The sequence below is a fragment of the Eublepharis macularius genome, chromosome 8, assembly GCF_028583425.1.
Source record: "Eublepharis macularius isolate TG4126 chromosome 8, MPM_Emac_v1.0, whole genome shotgun sequence".
In the NCBI taxonomy this organism is placed as follows: Eukaryota; Metazoa; Chordata; class Lepidosauria; order Squamata; family Eublepharidae; genus Eublepharis; species Eublepharis macularius.
The window spans coordinates 15262160-15277500 of record NC_072797.1 but is presented as its reverse complement, the minus strand read 5'-3'; positions in this window follow the sequence as shown (position 1 = coordinate 15277500).

Sequence of the window (15341 nt, the reverse complement as noted above, 5' to 3'; positions counted from 1 at the left end):
AAACAATGCCATAGGGTAAATAGATACAAGTTTTAAAAGACATAGTGTTAGCAGAAATCCAATACAAAGTAGAAGAAAATACTGAAACAACATTATCACTTCTAGGATTGACATTAGACAACTTAAAGCAGAGGTAGTACATAGCAGTACATATTTAAAGCAACAGATAATATGTAAGGCAACATAGTGATGAAGTCTATGGTCCCTAACTCATTAGCGACGCATCTGAGACCCCATACCTAGAATACAGCTCTCCCATTTGAGTAAAAAGGTAACAGCAATTTCCACCAATTGCCCTCTCAGGACCTGGGATAGCCCCCCCGCCCCAAAGGTGCCAGTAACCAGTACCAGTGAGTACCACCACACAAAAATCCCTGGTTATACCGTTCTAAGCCCATCGACTTCTGAGTCGCTCTGCTTATGATTGCACTACAAATGCCCTCGCGAAGTAATTCTTATGTATGACAAACCTTGTCTAAGCACATTTACTCAAAAATTCAATCCAAATGACTTCTATAGGATGACTCCTGTCCCTAGTATGTGCCCTTAAGATTGCAATCTTGGTAACAACACCTTTTTTGCTGCATTCTGGCCCGTATCCCTAAGTTATTTTTAGAAGACACTTATTCGCTCTTGAAGTTCAATCCATCGCCAACGTTATATAGATGATATGAAGGTAATATATGCATCTGTTTTACAGCAAAGCTAGACCCATCAAAGAGCCCACATTCTACATTTTTGTATATCTCCTAATTTAATAGATCCCCAGCCCTCACCCTCAGTTTCTATAATTCAGGTTCTGAATAGGAATGCCAGCACTTTTTTACTGTCCCTGGTTCTATGCCCTTAATAGTAGCAGAAATGTGGAAATTAAGCAAATGAAGCTTGTCTCATCATTTTATCTCCATGCCAGGAAAGCAGAGCTGGGGGTGTGGGGAAGCAGCGGTAGGTTGCTAACAACTTACATGGCAAAAGATGGAATTTCAGAAGGTTAGCACAAATATGGGAGGAGGAAGGTTTTTTCCATATACATTGTTGGATATTGTGCTATTGTTGCAATGTACCAATCACAAATGATTGTGCACTGTAGTAATCACAAATGATTACTACAGTGCAACAATACTGAAATATCCAACAATATGAAGATTGTAGTGTACTGGGAGCTTCAAGTAAAAAGGCTTTCGTAGCAAGGTTCCATACAGCTGCATTCCGATTGGCCGTGTTGTTGAGCTGGCCAATCAGGAGTCCCCTACAGACTTATGAACTAGCGAATAGGGTTTCTGGATTCCGGGTGTTTGCTATCAGTTGAGTTTAATTGTGGGCATGTTCTGGAGGAGAGTTGAGTGTTCTTTAACTGCTGTTTTGATGTTTGTGCTTTGAGTGGTGATGTTCCTGTTAATAAAAGAATTATTGGAAATCCCTTGAACTGTTGTACCCGCTACATAAGAAAGATGGGGAGATAGTTTTAGCTGTTTTGCTAAAGGACATCATCCACTTTGCAATGAAGACTGGATTTTGGGCAGCACTGCCTAACGTGCCAAAGAATTTTCAGAATAGAAACAGACTGTCTGTCCTCAGTCAGCAGATCAAACCTCCATGAGAATGAGGGAAGGGGGGGGATTGAATGCTACGAGGGTTGTCAACTCTTGATTGGGAAATTCCTGGAAATTTGGAGGAGGAGTCTTGAGGAGGAAAGAGCTTGAGGTGAGGAGGGGGGATCTCAGCAATAGGGTCAATCCTCCAAAGCAGCCATTTTCTCCAAGGGAACTGATTTATGTAATCTGGAGAGCAGTTGTAATTCTGCAAGATCTCCAGGGCCCATCTGGAGGTTGGCAACCTTAAACACTACCATTCTCCTGTGAGATGGAGAGATTTCAGGTTGAATAAAAAAATGACAGTTTTCTTTAAAAAAAAATAAAAAACAGACATTTAAATTTGAGGGTTTTAAAAAAATTAAATCAAAAGAGTTAAATCAAAATAATAATTTCTCTTAGGTGCCTCTTTTCAAACATTACCTGGCTTTAAATAAAAGGTAATATTTAAGACAACCCGACACAAAGTCTTCACTTCCCAAATATACATTCTGCTAATGGCAGCAGTTTCCTCCTGTGCAAGGAGATTTCCACTGTTGGAAGATCCAGAGGAGTTAGCCGTGTTAGTCTGTAGTAGCAAAATCAAAAAGAGTCCAGTAGCACCTTTAAGACTAACCAATTTTATTGTAGCATAAGCTTTCGAGAATCAAGTTCTCTTCGTCAGATGCATGATACAAGCTGGTCAAATACAGAAGAGGAGGAGGGAGAGGGGAGAGAAGGGGACATATATCAGAAGGGGACAAGATGCAATTAGCAGGGAGGCAACCAAAACATTCCTTTGCTAGTAAATGTAAACATCTCCTTTTGGTGTGGAGTCAGTTTGCCGTGTTAGTTTGCAGCAGTAAAAGCGCTAATTGCATCTTGTCCCCTTCTGATATATGTCCCCTTCTCTCCCCTCTCCCTCCTCCTCTTCTGTATTTGACCAGCTTGTATCATGCATCTGACGAAGATAACTTGATTCTCGAAAGCTTATGCTACAATAAAATTGGTTAGTCTTAAAGGTGCTACTGGACTCTTTTTGATTCCACTGTTGGAAGAAACTCTTGCCACAGTGAAAGGCTCCCGGCACAACAGGAAACTACTGCCATGACCTGAATGGATCGATAGGACCTAATGTAGAAACCTGGTGCCCACTTGCTTCTTGAGTCTTGCAGATAAATTCCAGACGGTCTTGAATGGAACAGGGAAAAGAGGGCTTAGGGTTAGCCCCTGCAGCTAATTGACTAGCAAAATCATGAGCTCAATCCATGGCAAGTTATGCACCCTTAACTTAAATCAAGATGAGTAGCCGTGTTTGTCTGTAGCAGCAGAAAAGAGCAAGAGTCCAGTAGCACCTGTAAGTCTAAGAAAAATTGTGGTACAGTATGAGCTTTCGGAAGTCACAGCTCACTTCTTTACTTCTATCTGCAGAAGTGAGCTGTGTCTCACAAAAGCTCATACCATACCACAAATTTTGTTAGTCTTATAGGTGCTACAAGACTTTTCCTTAACTTAAACACAGATGAAGATTTTATGTTTGGGGGCTTGGGAACTTCTCAAGTGGCCATGCAAGGAGCAAACCTTACCTTCCATTTACCCTATTGGGGCCACTTTTGTTTAGTTCAACAAAGAATTTCCCTCTAAAGTTTTGAGCTGCTACCATTGGTCAGACACAGTCCTGATGGATTTCACCCCTTTCCTTCCTTCCTCCTTCTTCGCCTCTCTTCCAGCACACCAGACAATTCCATTTGTCTGTGTCACTATATTTAGTGCTCAAGAAATGCATCTCCTTGGTCCTGGGCAAGTTGCCACCAAAGTTGTGGGCATGAACCTGTCCCTTCAGTACATCCATCTTGGGCAGAGAGGGGAGAGGTCGAGATGTACAAAAAGACTCTCTGAGACCTCAGCTCAGAGACAATTTACTAGCTATGGATGCTCATCAAACAAAAGGGGACAGTTTCTCAGAATTGTGGCTCTCTCTGAAATTTGATTTCTCAGGAACACATAGGACTACAGTCGATTTAATATATAATTGGCAGTCCACCTTCATACTCTTTCTACTGCGACTTTTGATCATTTTTGCCTTTCTTCATTAAGAAATTTCCAGTTCATTTTTGAGGGGCGCTGTGGGACATTTCCATCAGCTTTGTTGCCACAGCTGCTCTAACACGCTTCTTTAATCTGTTTTACATACTTTCTCTCTGACTGTGCAGTGTTCTGAGACTTTCTATCTGCTAAGCATCCTCTCAGATGAAAAAAAATATATCGTTTTAATTTTGTTATTCCGTTGTGACATATCTACATTTTTGTTTTAAAAAGTGGTTTTTTTTAAAGGAGTGAAATAATTGAAGCGATGGTAACATTTGTCCTTTTTAAAAATTTCATTTCCCAAACTTGACAGGCATCAGATTGCACCCCCAGTCGGAAGAAGGAGCCAGACACAATGCTTGTAACTAAGGGCCACTTTATTAAATACAACATTAACTCTCAACTGCGACAAAGGCAAACTGGCGGTACAGGTCAAGCCACGGGGTCACCCCTGGACCTCTGCCTTGACCTGTCTGGGAAAGCCCCACTGTGAGCCATTCCTGGAATGGACTCGACCTGGCCAGACAAGCAGAGGGTTCCCCCCTTCGAGCTCCTAAAGCCTCAGCCGTACAGCTTGGGAGAAGGACTTGCACCTGGGATTCCCTGAAGGCAGCCTGCAAGACAGTGGTAGCCATGAAGCATACCATCCACTGCTGTCACACCCTGTTTCCCCCACCCATGGGGAATTGCCAAAGGGGTGTTCATCAGCCCACATTCTATTCCCAGACTCTCTTCTGCTCATGGACAACCTACCTGGCACCACCCCGGCCAATTACTTCAAACTAGACATGGGCACGAACCGCATTACGAACCAAAAAAACCCATGAACTGCCTGATCGGCGGTTTGCGAACCAACGGTTCGTGAGCATCCATGGCCAATGAACCAGTGTTCGTTGGAAGTCCATTTCGTTGCATTCTTCCGCGTTTCGTTGCATTCTTTCGTGAAGCCAGACAGTCAGGCATCATCAATCAATTCCCTTGGAAACGGAGCTGGGGGAATGCCTGAACTCTGCCTGAACTCTGTCTGCAATCCTTCTGTCGCCCTAGAAACCTGAATCGAAGCCCAGCTTACCTTGATCAGCAGGTCTTCCTTCCAACCATGGAGCTGCAAATTGGTTACCATTGGTTACATTGGAGAAGACACCCGGGGGGAGGGAGGGGGAAGGGGGGTGTTCTGTAGCCATGGGCACTCCAATCCCATCCCTGCAAATCCTGATAGGCAGTTCTGACGGCCAACCCCTTGTACACTGGGCCAACGTCAACTGGTTGTTCTAATTGTATCGAATGGGAGTTTCCTGGGGGCCTCAGATTGGAGAGGGTATAACTCCAAGATCCCTATTGCAATCTTGACCAAACTTGTATGCTGGCTGGAGGAGAGCCTGCTAAACACTCCCTGGTAATATGGGCTCTCTAAGTCCAACAGGGGCTGTTTTAATGCCCACGAACCACAAACCTCGAACCGGTCCATCAGCAGGAAAAGTTCATTTCAGTTCATTAGTTTGGGTTCATCGTCAGCACCGAACCACAAACCGCTGGTTCATTCATTTTTTTTGGTTCATGCCCATGTCTACTTCAAACCACTGCTGGAAGTACAAGGTAGGCGAAAAACCCCTTCTCCTCTTTGACCAATTTAGAAAAGTGAGGGAAAATTCCTACCTGGCTCTGTAACAGCAGCCAGCTAATCCTGTACTGAAATAGGGTGAGGTGGGTGGGCCAATCATGTGGAGCAACTTCTGGCCATGGGGGGCAGAGCCACCCTCTATGGCCTCTGTCTACACACACACACACACACACACACACACACAAACACACACACCAGCTGAATCCCTGGATGCTCAGGAAGGCTCTTTGCCTCCTCCTCCATCCGGGGAGGCAAACTCTGACCCCCAGATCAAGCCACAGTGTGGCTGCTGGGAGGAAGCCACATTCTCAGCACAGTTTAGATTTTTGGAAGGCATGTGTGTTGAGGGGGGAGGAATGACACAAGGAAAAGGAAGTTTTGCAGTATTGTACCATCATGGAAAAGTCTCTAGCAGCCTAATAATATTCCAGATAGTTGCCTGAGAAATTGGTTAAAATATGCTGCTCCTCTCTGTGAATGTCAACTGATATTTTCCAGGTAAAAATGAAACATTTTTTGACAAAGACATCACTTCTGGGGTTCTAAAAAAAAAACCCAAACCATCAGATTTTATTTTACATTGTGGAAAGTAGCATGGCCACTTCCTTCTTAAAGAACGCAGAGATTCCCATGGGCTAAGACAAAGCTAGAGATTAGGTGACTCATCCAGTTGGTTTAGGAAAGAACTATTTGAGTACTACTCCTGTCTTCAAAAAGCTTTATAGAATTTTTGCAGCACTGTAATCCAGCTGTTTCTACACTGGCAGTAGCCAGTGGCTGCTTTTCATCTCAAGGACTTAGGAGAGAGCTATGAGCAAAGCTATAAGTGACTTTCTTCACATGGAGAACACTGGATTTTTCTCACAAATTTACCTGGGAAGTGAAGTCCAAGTGGCCCTTCCTCTCTCTGTTAGAATCGCTGCCTGAAGAGCCGCAAGAGGGCTTCGTTTGGGGGCGGGCAGCTGCTACTTTCTCCCAGGGCATCCTGCAGGCTGCCTGCTCCCAGGGAACTGCTCTAGAAGCGGCAGTGTCAATGAAGCTTCAGCCGCAGCAACAGTGGAAGATTCTGCAGCAGATCCTTCCACTGTCGCTGCCGCTGAAGCTTCACGACACGGCTGCTTTCTCCAGAGCAGCTCCCTGGGATCAGGCAGCCCACAGGACGCCCTTGGAGAAAGTAGCAGCTGCCCGCCCCAAACCAAGCCCTCTTGTGGCTCTTCAGGCAGCGATTCTAACAGAGAGAGGAAGGGCCACTCGGACTTCACTTCCCAGGTAACCTTGTGAGAAAAATCTAGTGTTCTCCACGTGAAGAAAGTCACTTGTAGTCACACTCTAAGTCACAGACAATCCAAGATAACAAAACACATACTGGATTGCATCGGCCTTGGGCCGCAGCTGGATGTCAGGTTTAGCCCATATTTAAGTTGAACCTGCATGCTTCCCTCCTCCCTCCTCCCTCCTCATACAGAACATAATGGAGGAATTCTAATTAAAACACACACACAGGCTATCCAAGATGTACAAATGTGCATGTTAACCGGAGTTAATTAACTGGACTTAATGTGCAAGTTCGGGAGTTAATTTTAACTGGAATTAATTAACTGGAGTCAATTTTTTAAGCTTGGGTTAAACCCTGGTTTAGAATAGCAATTTGTAGAGGGAAGACTCAGAGTCTCACTACACAAGACATCTGACACGTGTTCTTCACGGGCTGGGAGACACAATGTTAGCCAAGCAGCATAGTTTTGTTTTTTTGTTTTTAAATTAGTTTTTAGTTCCAGCTTATTCTGATAGCAGAGTTAATCAAAAATCTTACATTTTTTGGTTACATGATATATACCATGCATTTCATTTCGTCTCTACAAATTCCATCATAATTATATTATTTTTCACTAAGCTATTATCACTGTAAGTCTTTCTTTAATTCTAGTACTTTTTTTCCTTTCCTCATTCATTTAATTGTGTTTTGCTAACATACAGTTATGTCCCTATGTTATGCTTCCGTTCAACCCATCTAAAGAGCGGGGTCCATTTTTGTTTCCCATCATGTTTGTTTTTTTTCTTTTATTAATTCTGTCAGTGTGTTCAGTTCTGCCGTCTCTAAGATTTTCTCTATCAATTCTTCTTTTGTTGGTACATCTGTGTTTTTCCAATATCTGGCATATACTATTCTTGCTGCTGTTATTATATGGATTATCAAATATCTATTTTCCCTATTTATCTCCTCCAGCATTACATGTAGTAGGAGCATTTCCAGTTTGAAGGGTATATTCAATTCTAGCACCTCTTGCAGCAGTTCATTTATCCCTTTCTGATATTTCTTCGCTTTTTTACATAGCCACCATATATGGGAAAAGGTGCCCATTTTCTCTTTACACTTCCAGCACTTATTGGGTACTTCGGGGTACATCTTTGCTAATATTTCTGGTGTCACATACCACCTATAAATCATTTTATATAGGTTTTCTTTGAAGGTGGCTGATTTTATTTTGATATTTATTCTCCATATCTGTAGCCATTGCTCCAAATCTATGCCAAGGAAGCAGTTTTAAAAGACAGAGCTGGCAGAGATCACAGCCTTCTGTGGGCTTTGGTGTCTCTCCTTCTGAAGCTTTTGCCCTGCCAAGGCTCAGTCAATTCAAAGTTTTAAGCAGTGAGGGCAACAGGGTAAAAGCTCTGGAAGGGGAGACAGTCTGGCACACCAGAGGTGCCAGAGGGCTGTGAGAGAATCTGTCTCCTCCGGAGCAATATCCAGAATTATAACTGATCTCTAGGCTACAGAGATGAGTTCCCCTGGAGAAAATGGCTGCTTTGGAGGGTGGACTCTAAGGCATACTCTCATCTCCAAAAACCTTGCCCTCTCCAGGCTCCACCCATCTAAATCTCCAGAAATTTCCCAACTAGGAGCTGGCAACCTTAGCCCAACACTTGGACATTTCTTAGAATCATAGAATCACAGGGTTGGAAGGGATCTCTAGGATCATCTAGTCCAACCCCCTGCACAATGCAGGAAATTCACAACTACCCCACCCCCCAACTACCCCACTGACCCCTGCTCCATGCTCAGAAGATGGCAAAACACTTCCAAGATCCCTAGCCAAACTGGCCTGTGGAAAATTGCAACCTGACCCCAAGGTGGCAATTGGCATTACCACGGGCATGTAAGAAGGGCCACGAGATCTAAACACTGATGTAACCCATTCTGCCCTCCCCCTCATGATCTGCCCAGGTTCACAGAATCAGATGGCCATCTAGCCTCTGATTAAAAACCTCCAAAGAAGGTGATCCTCAGTCATTTTCAAATAGGTTTGCTATATGAACTGTTATGGTTCCCATCCTTCTGGGAATTACAATTGATCTCCAGACTACAGAGTTCCCTTGGAGAAAATGGCTGCTTTGGGGGGGGTGGACTGTATGACATTATATTGTTCTGTAGTCCTTCCCCTTCCCAAACTCCACCCTCCCCAGGCTCCACCCCCCAAATCTCTAGAAATGTCCCAAATCACAGCTGGCAACTTTATTGTCAATGCAGTTTCATTTTATTGTTGAAGCTGTTCCGTTTTACTGCGAATGCAGTCAGTTGGGGGCGGGGTTGGGGAATGCTATTGAAACACACTGGAATACTTTGCAACTGGTTTAACCCAGCATAAAATGTGACAACTGACAGTGCACCAATCCACAGTTCATTTATATCAAAGCCAGGGCATTCACTGGACTCATCGCAGTTTCATTTGCTGGAAAGCAGGACGAAACACTCTAAAAATTGGATGGGAACACAATCCTGCCATTTCAAGTGTCATTGCTGAAGCTCAGGTCATGTTGCCCACAGACTGCAGCATCGATACATGAAAGCACAAACAACTCATATCAAGTGACCAGAGCAATTGCCTTGCCAATGTGCCAGCCGATCGCACATTAATGTCACCCCTGACTCGAAAAGAAGCACTAGAGCCTTAATGTGTCCAAAAAAAAAAAGTCAGGTGAAGCAAAGAAGGGAACAGGAAGAATCCTGTCCATTTTGCATTTGCAAATCTAAGGCACAGCCGCCTTAGTTTGGATATCAGATTGAATTATAAACCCAAATAGAAGGAACATCAAACTGGAGACAATCAACACTAAAGCAGGAATTCATAATTATTTATGGATTAAGAAGTTAGCTGCATTAGGAACAACTTCCTGACAGAGTGGTCCCTCAGTGGAACAGGCTTCCTCGGGAGGTGGTGGGCTCTCCTTCTTTGGAGGCTTTTAAGCAGAGGCTAGATGGCCATCTGACAGTAATGCTGATTCTGTGAACCTGGGCAGATCATGAGAGGGAGGGCAGGAAGGGTTAGTTCTCGTGGCCCCTTCTTACATGCCCAGGGTAATGCCAATCACCACTTTGGGTTCAGGAAGCAATTTTCCCCAGGTCAGTTTGGCTAGGGATCCTAGAGGTGTTTTGACATATTCTGGGCATGGCAAATGGGTCACTGAGATAGTCAGAGTGGGGTAGTTATGAATTTTCTGCATTGTGCAGGGGTTGGACTAGATGACCCTTGAGTTCACTTTCAACTCTATGATTCTATGATTCTAAGAAATCACTAAAACCTATTCAAAGACAAAACGAGACTCACATTTTGTGGGATGGACTGTGAAGAATATGGTTTCAGGGTAGAAACAGAATAAATCTTCCAACTTCACCACTGACATACACTGACATCTCCAAATGATCCCTATTGTGACACTATATAAGAAATAAAATCTATTATATACATTATGAATATATGATCTATAAACAAGGGAAAATAAAAACATGATACGTCCGAGGCAAAGAAAAAAATTCTTGAATGAATGAATTGAAACAGGGGTTTGCATCCCAACTAGACATTATTGCAGGTGCAGGGACTTCTGCTCACGGAATGTGATTTTGCAACCTCTCCGCACCCACAGCAACTCAAAATTCTCCTTGAAATTCTGTTTTTGGGAGAGAGGGGACTCTCAGGATTCTGAGGGGGTCTATCTGGCTGCTGCAGGATTGCGAAAATCATGCTCCGTGGACAGAAATCCTTGCCCACACAGAGCTAAGCTACAAGTGACGCCTGACACAGGTTGGACACTTGTCAGCTTCCCTCAAGTTTTGATGGGAAATGTAGGCGTCCTGGTCTTGCCGCTGTAATGGAGAGCCAAGCTGTAAAACCAGGACACCTCCATTTCCCATCAAAACTTGAGGGAAGCTGACAAGTGTCCAACCTGTGTCAAGCGTCACTTGTAGCTTGGCTCTCAGAAACATTAGTCCAGATTCAATTCAGATTCACTGTTGTCCTGAAACGTTTCTGAAGAAACCCTAAGGATCAGAAATCCAGCTACATTTGTAATGGTTTAAGGGTTCTAAAGATATCTATCTCATTTCCCTCCCACTTTTCCTGTAAGCTCAGGGCAGCATACATCACCGCTCTCCTCACCACCGTTGTATCGTCACAACAAGCCATTGAGGTAGTTTAGACTGAAGGAGAATGACTGTCCCAGTGCGCCTCATGGACAAGTGGGGATTTGAACCTGGCTTTCCTACTTCGACACTCGAACCTGTATACCTCACTTGCACTCAATATATCTAGAAAAAAGTCTCCAAAAGTCATGTTTGCAACACAGAGATGAAAGACCAATGTGCTTTGGTATTTTTTTATAACAGAAGCATCAGCCACAAGAATATTTTGTCTTAATTATGTCCATAATTATACAGCAACTCAATCGTATGCCTTCAATATTTTCAATTGTCCAGTTGAAAGTTTGCTCTTTCACATGAGTGTTTTCATCTGGATGGCCTGGGCTAGCCCAATCTTACTAGATCTCAGAAGCTAAGCTGGATTGGCCCTAGGGTTGCCAGCTCCAAGCTGGGAAATTCCTGGAGATTTGGGGAGTGGAGCCTGGAGAAGTCAGGGTTTGGGAAGGGGAAGAATCTCAGCAGGGTATAATGCCGTAGACTCCACCCTCCAAAGCAGCCATTTTCTCCAGAGGAACTGATGACTGTGGCCTGGAGATCAGTTGTAATTCCAGATCTCCAACCACCACCTGGAAGCTGGCAACCCTAGTTGGCTCTGGTTAGTACTTGGATGGGAGACAGCCAAGGAAGTCCAGACAATGTCCAACCACCTCTGTTCATCGCTTGCCTTGAAAACCCTGTGGAGTTGCCCTAAGTGAGCTGCAACTTGATGGTACTCCACATACACACACATTTTTATTAATGGAGTTCAATCATCCAGCAGTTCAGTTTATGGTCTGCCAACATGTAAAACATTCAACATTCACAGAAAAACATTCAACAAGTCATTCATGTGTTTTCAAAGAGTTTAAACACATTTGATTGCTGAAGAAAGGGGATTGTGCATGCATGATCACTAAAGGTTTTGGCACAGTTCCTTCCTGTTGCCACCACACCACACCATCTATGGTTAGAGACTTATTTGTGTGGTGTCTCCCTATGTCCCTTGTGGCTGTGTTAGACAGTGTTCATTAATGGCAAATTAACTGTCCAGGTGCAGATATCTTCATACATGCATGTTCTTGAACTGCCTCATGGGAATTGTAGTATTTTTGACACGCACACACATGTGTGTCTGCAAAAACTCTTGTTCCTAAAACTTGCTTGATTAACAATAGTTATCTGATGATTGTGTGGCTTGTTTTATGTTTGTAGTCTTCAACTATCATTCCTGCATGTCCCAGTGGTAGCATTTAGTAATTAGTAAAGGAATGCATACTTCGAACTGATATTTTTATTGGATCTGAGGAAACTCCTAAGACTTCTGCTTCCTGAGACATTTTGCTTCAGACCACGTTAAAATGCCCTGACCTGGCTGGCCCAGGCTATCCCAATTTTGTCAGATCTGGGAAACTAAGCAAGATCAGTCCTGGTTAGAACTTGGATGGCTGACCACCAAGGAAGTCCAGGGTTGCAATACAGAGGCAGGTAATGGCAAATCACCTCTGTTGGTCTCTTGCCTTGAAAACCCCAGCGGGGTTGACATAAGTCAGCGATGACTCGATGGCAATTTCCACCACCAAAGGAATGCAGATTCTCATGGAATGGATTAATGTTTGCATGTGTGGTCTTGTACCACCTTATGGATGATGTAAGAGGGGATGGTCTAGAGGAAGATCTAATGCTCCCTAGGCAACCAGATAACTATAGCCCTGCATCATGCCAAAGAGCTGCTCTGATGGACTGCCCATGGCATAAGAAACATGTTGATTGATTTGATTGATTTGATTGATTGGTCTTATAGTCCGCTGTCTTTGTGAACGGGCTGAGAGTGGATGAATATCAATATTAACTTCATATTAAAACCATAAATAAGCATATAATTCAGTAAAAAATGGCTCTAGACAGCAGCCCATATTACTCAACCCCAACCAACACATCCCCACGGGGTGGGAGATGGAAAGTAAAGTGGACAAATCGGTAGAAAAACTGGGTGGGGGGTTATACTACCCCCCTCCAACAGGAGACCAACAAGAAACCTGTCATGGGAAGTGGCCACTGCCCAGACCGACCTCTCTCGAAGTGTTGTTCAAGTCAAACTTCAAGCAAAACATCAAGTTGATCTAATGAGGGGCTAAACATGGGTGCAAATGAGTTCAACCATAGTAAGTATGAATGAGAACTGTATTTATGCTTATGTTTGCAGCATCCCTGATTTTCATTCACAGGTGTAATTTATCATTTGCCTTCGTGCTGTATGGGCAGTTGACTTTTCCTTGGGTTGCACTGCATTATGGGGCTCGTAGTCCTAAAGGTGCACAAATGCTTTGCCATTCTCATGTCACTCTTGTCTAAGTCGCATAAATCCATGAAGTTGCCTTATTCTAAATGAGATTTTTAGTCCATCAAGGTCAAAATGGTCTACTCAGACAGTCAGCAGCTCATATTAATCCTAGTCAGAGGTATTTCACATCACCTACTACCTGTTCCACTTAACTGGAGATGCTAAGGATTGAACCTGGGACTTTGTGCATGTCAAGGAGATGCTCTACCACTGAGCCACAACTCCCACCACATTATAGGGCTTCCCACATGAGAAGGCAGATGCCCCAAGAATACCCTAGGTTCATGGATGGCTACAAGATAATGGAGATGCCCCAGTCAAGGAAGCTCTGGTCCAGGATAAGTATGAATGAAATTTATTGAGAGCAGGGCTGGATCGAGGGGGGGCAGGGGGGTAGCCTGCCCCCAGCTCCACCAAAGAGGGGGCGCTGGGTGCGGCTGCCAGCCACCGGGAGTGTGCCACGCACACTGCGCAGGAGGCTGAGCGTAGGGTTGGGAGGCTCTCGCCTGCTCCACTGATGGGGCGGCTGGTTTGCCATGCATGCAGGACTTCCCAGTCTTGCACTCAGCCACCCACACAGCAAGCAGCAAGCCAGTCACCAACAGCTCTGCGGTGCACCGGGCACTGGGGCAGCTGGCTTGCCGTGCAGGCCACATGGGGCAACAGGGCAGGCAAACCACATGGAGGGCCTCCTAGCCCTGCGCTCACCCACCTGCGCAGCAAGCCGGCTGCCCCAGCACATGCACACACTGCCGCCGCTGCCAGCTTCACGGCACACCGGGCGCTTGGGCGGCCAGCACACGCTGAGCCTGGAGCAAGGGTTGCACCGGGCACTGGCAACCCTAGATCTGGCCCTGATTGAGAGCACAGAAAATGGCCTTCAGAAAATCAAGAAAAAAACTATCAAACCAAATGCAATTATTTTCTGAAATTCAGTGGCAGCTCCAGATGAGATCTAAATTCAGATGAGTCTGGCAAGAATACAGACATCAGCAATCTGTGAATGAGCAAACTCGGAAAGGAGAGGTGAGTCTTACATTTGTTAGTTTGCACAGGCTCTTCAGGCTGGAAATGCATCATGAAATAATGTGTTGAATGCTTCATTTAGCGCCTATTAAGGTTCTGTGGGGGTTTTTTCCCTGTTAAATCCTTCTCTCGGTTTCGGTGACTAAAGATGTTTGCACCCTTGCTCATACAAAGCCCATCTGCTCTTGCATTCAAAAGCACCATAATCCTGTCTCTCTGACATCACCAGTGTTTCTCTCCCGCACGCAGACGTCGCATCAAAGTACAGAGGATTAGGGCGTCAAGTGGATTGCAGGAAAAATGCCTTAGAAGCACATGGACTTTTAAGGAATAAAGATCCCGTTTTCATGCAAATACAGCGCAGCTTCAGCACTGGAGAAAAGGGATAAGGGGTGGGCAGGATGTGAGTCTGCTCTGGCAGGTCTTCAGGATAGTATTGCCAGTTTCCAGGCGGGACCTAGAGATCTCCTGGAATTACATTTGATCTCCAGACAATAGATACCAGTTCCCTAGGAGGAAATAGCCGCTTTGGAGGGAGGACTCTATAGCATTATGCCCTGCTGAGGTCCCTCCCCCCCCCCAACCCACCCCTCCCCATCTCCAGATCTCCAGATCTCCAGGAATTGACCAACCCAGAGTTGGCAACCCTGCTTCAAGAGGAATAAACAAAAAAATGGTTATGAAAGGGAATTTTAGAATTCTAAGTAGGCTCAAAGCCAATTCACACATCATCATTATTATCCCAGGGAACTCTTGTCAGGGCCCAGAATTAGGAGCCACGTCAAGAAATATCCTCCTGTCCTGTCTAGAAGAACAAAAGAAGCCCCAAAGACTCATCCTTCAGTGGAATTGCCAACTCGAGGTTGGGTATTTCCTGGAGATTTGGGGGATGGAGGCTGGAGAGTGCATGGTTTGGGGAGGGGAGGAAGCTCAGTGTTGGAGAAGCGACAGGCTGCTAAGAACCCCGCTTGTGGGGAGAGAGGGCTAGAAATCAAATAATAAAATCAAATAAATAAAAAAGGAACCGTGTCACTGTAAATACTGATGAAAAAGTAGTTTAGTCCAGGGGTAGCTATGGAGCATTTTCTAGTTTTAGGGTTTATTGACTGTTTTCTCTTGCAGTTCAGCCCACCTCTTGTTGTTTTCTCTGTCTCTTGTGTGTTAGTATAGGTCAGTGGTTGTGCTCTGAAGGCCCCTCTGTGACATGGATGCAGTCAGTTATTATCTTTTGCACAAATC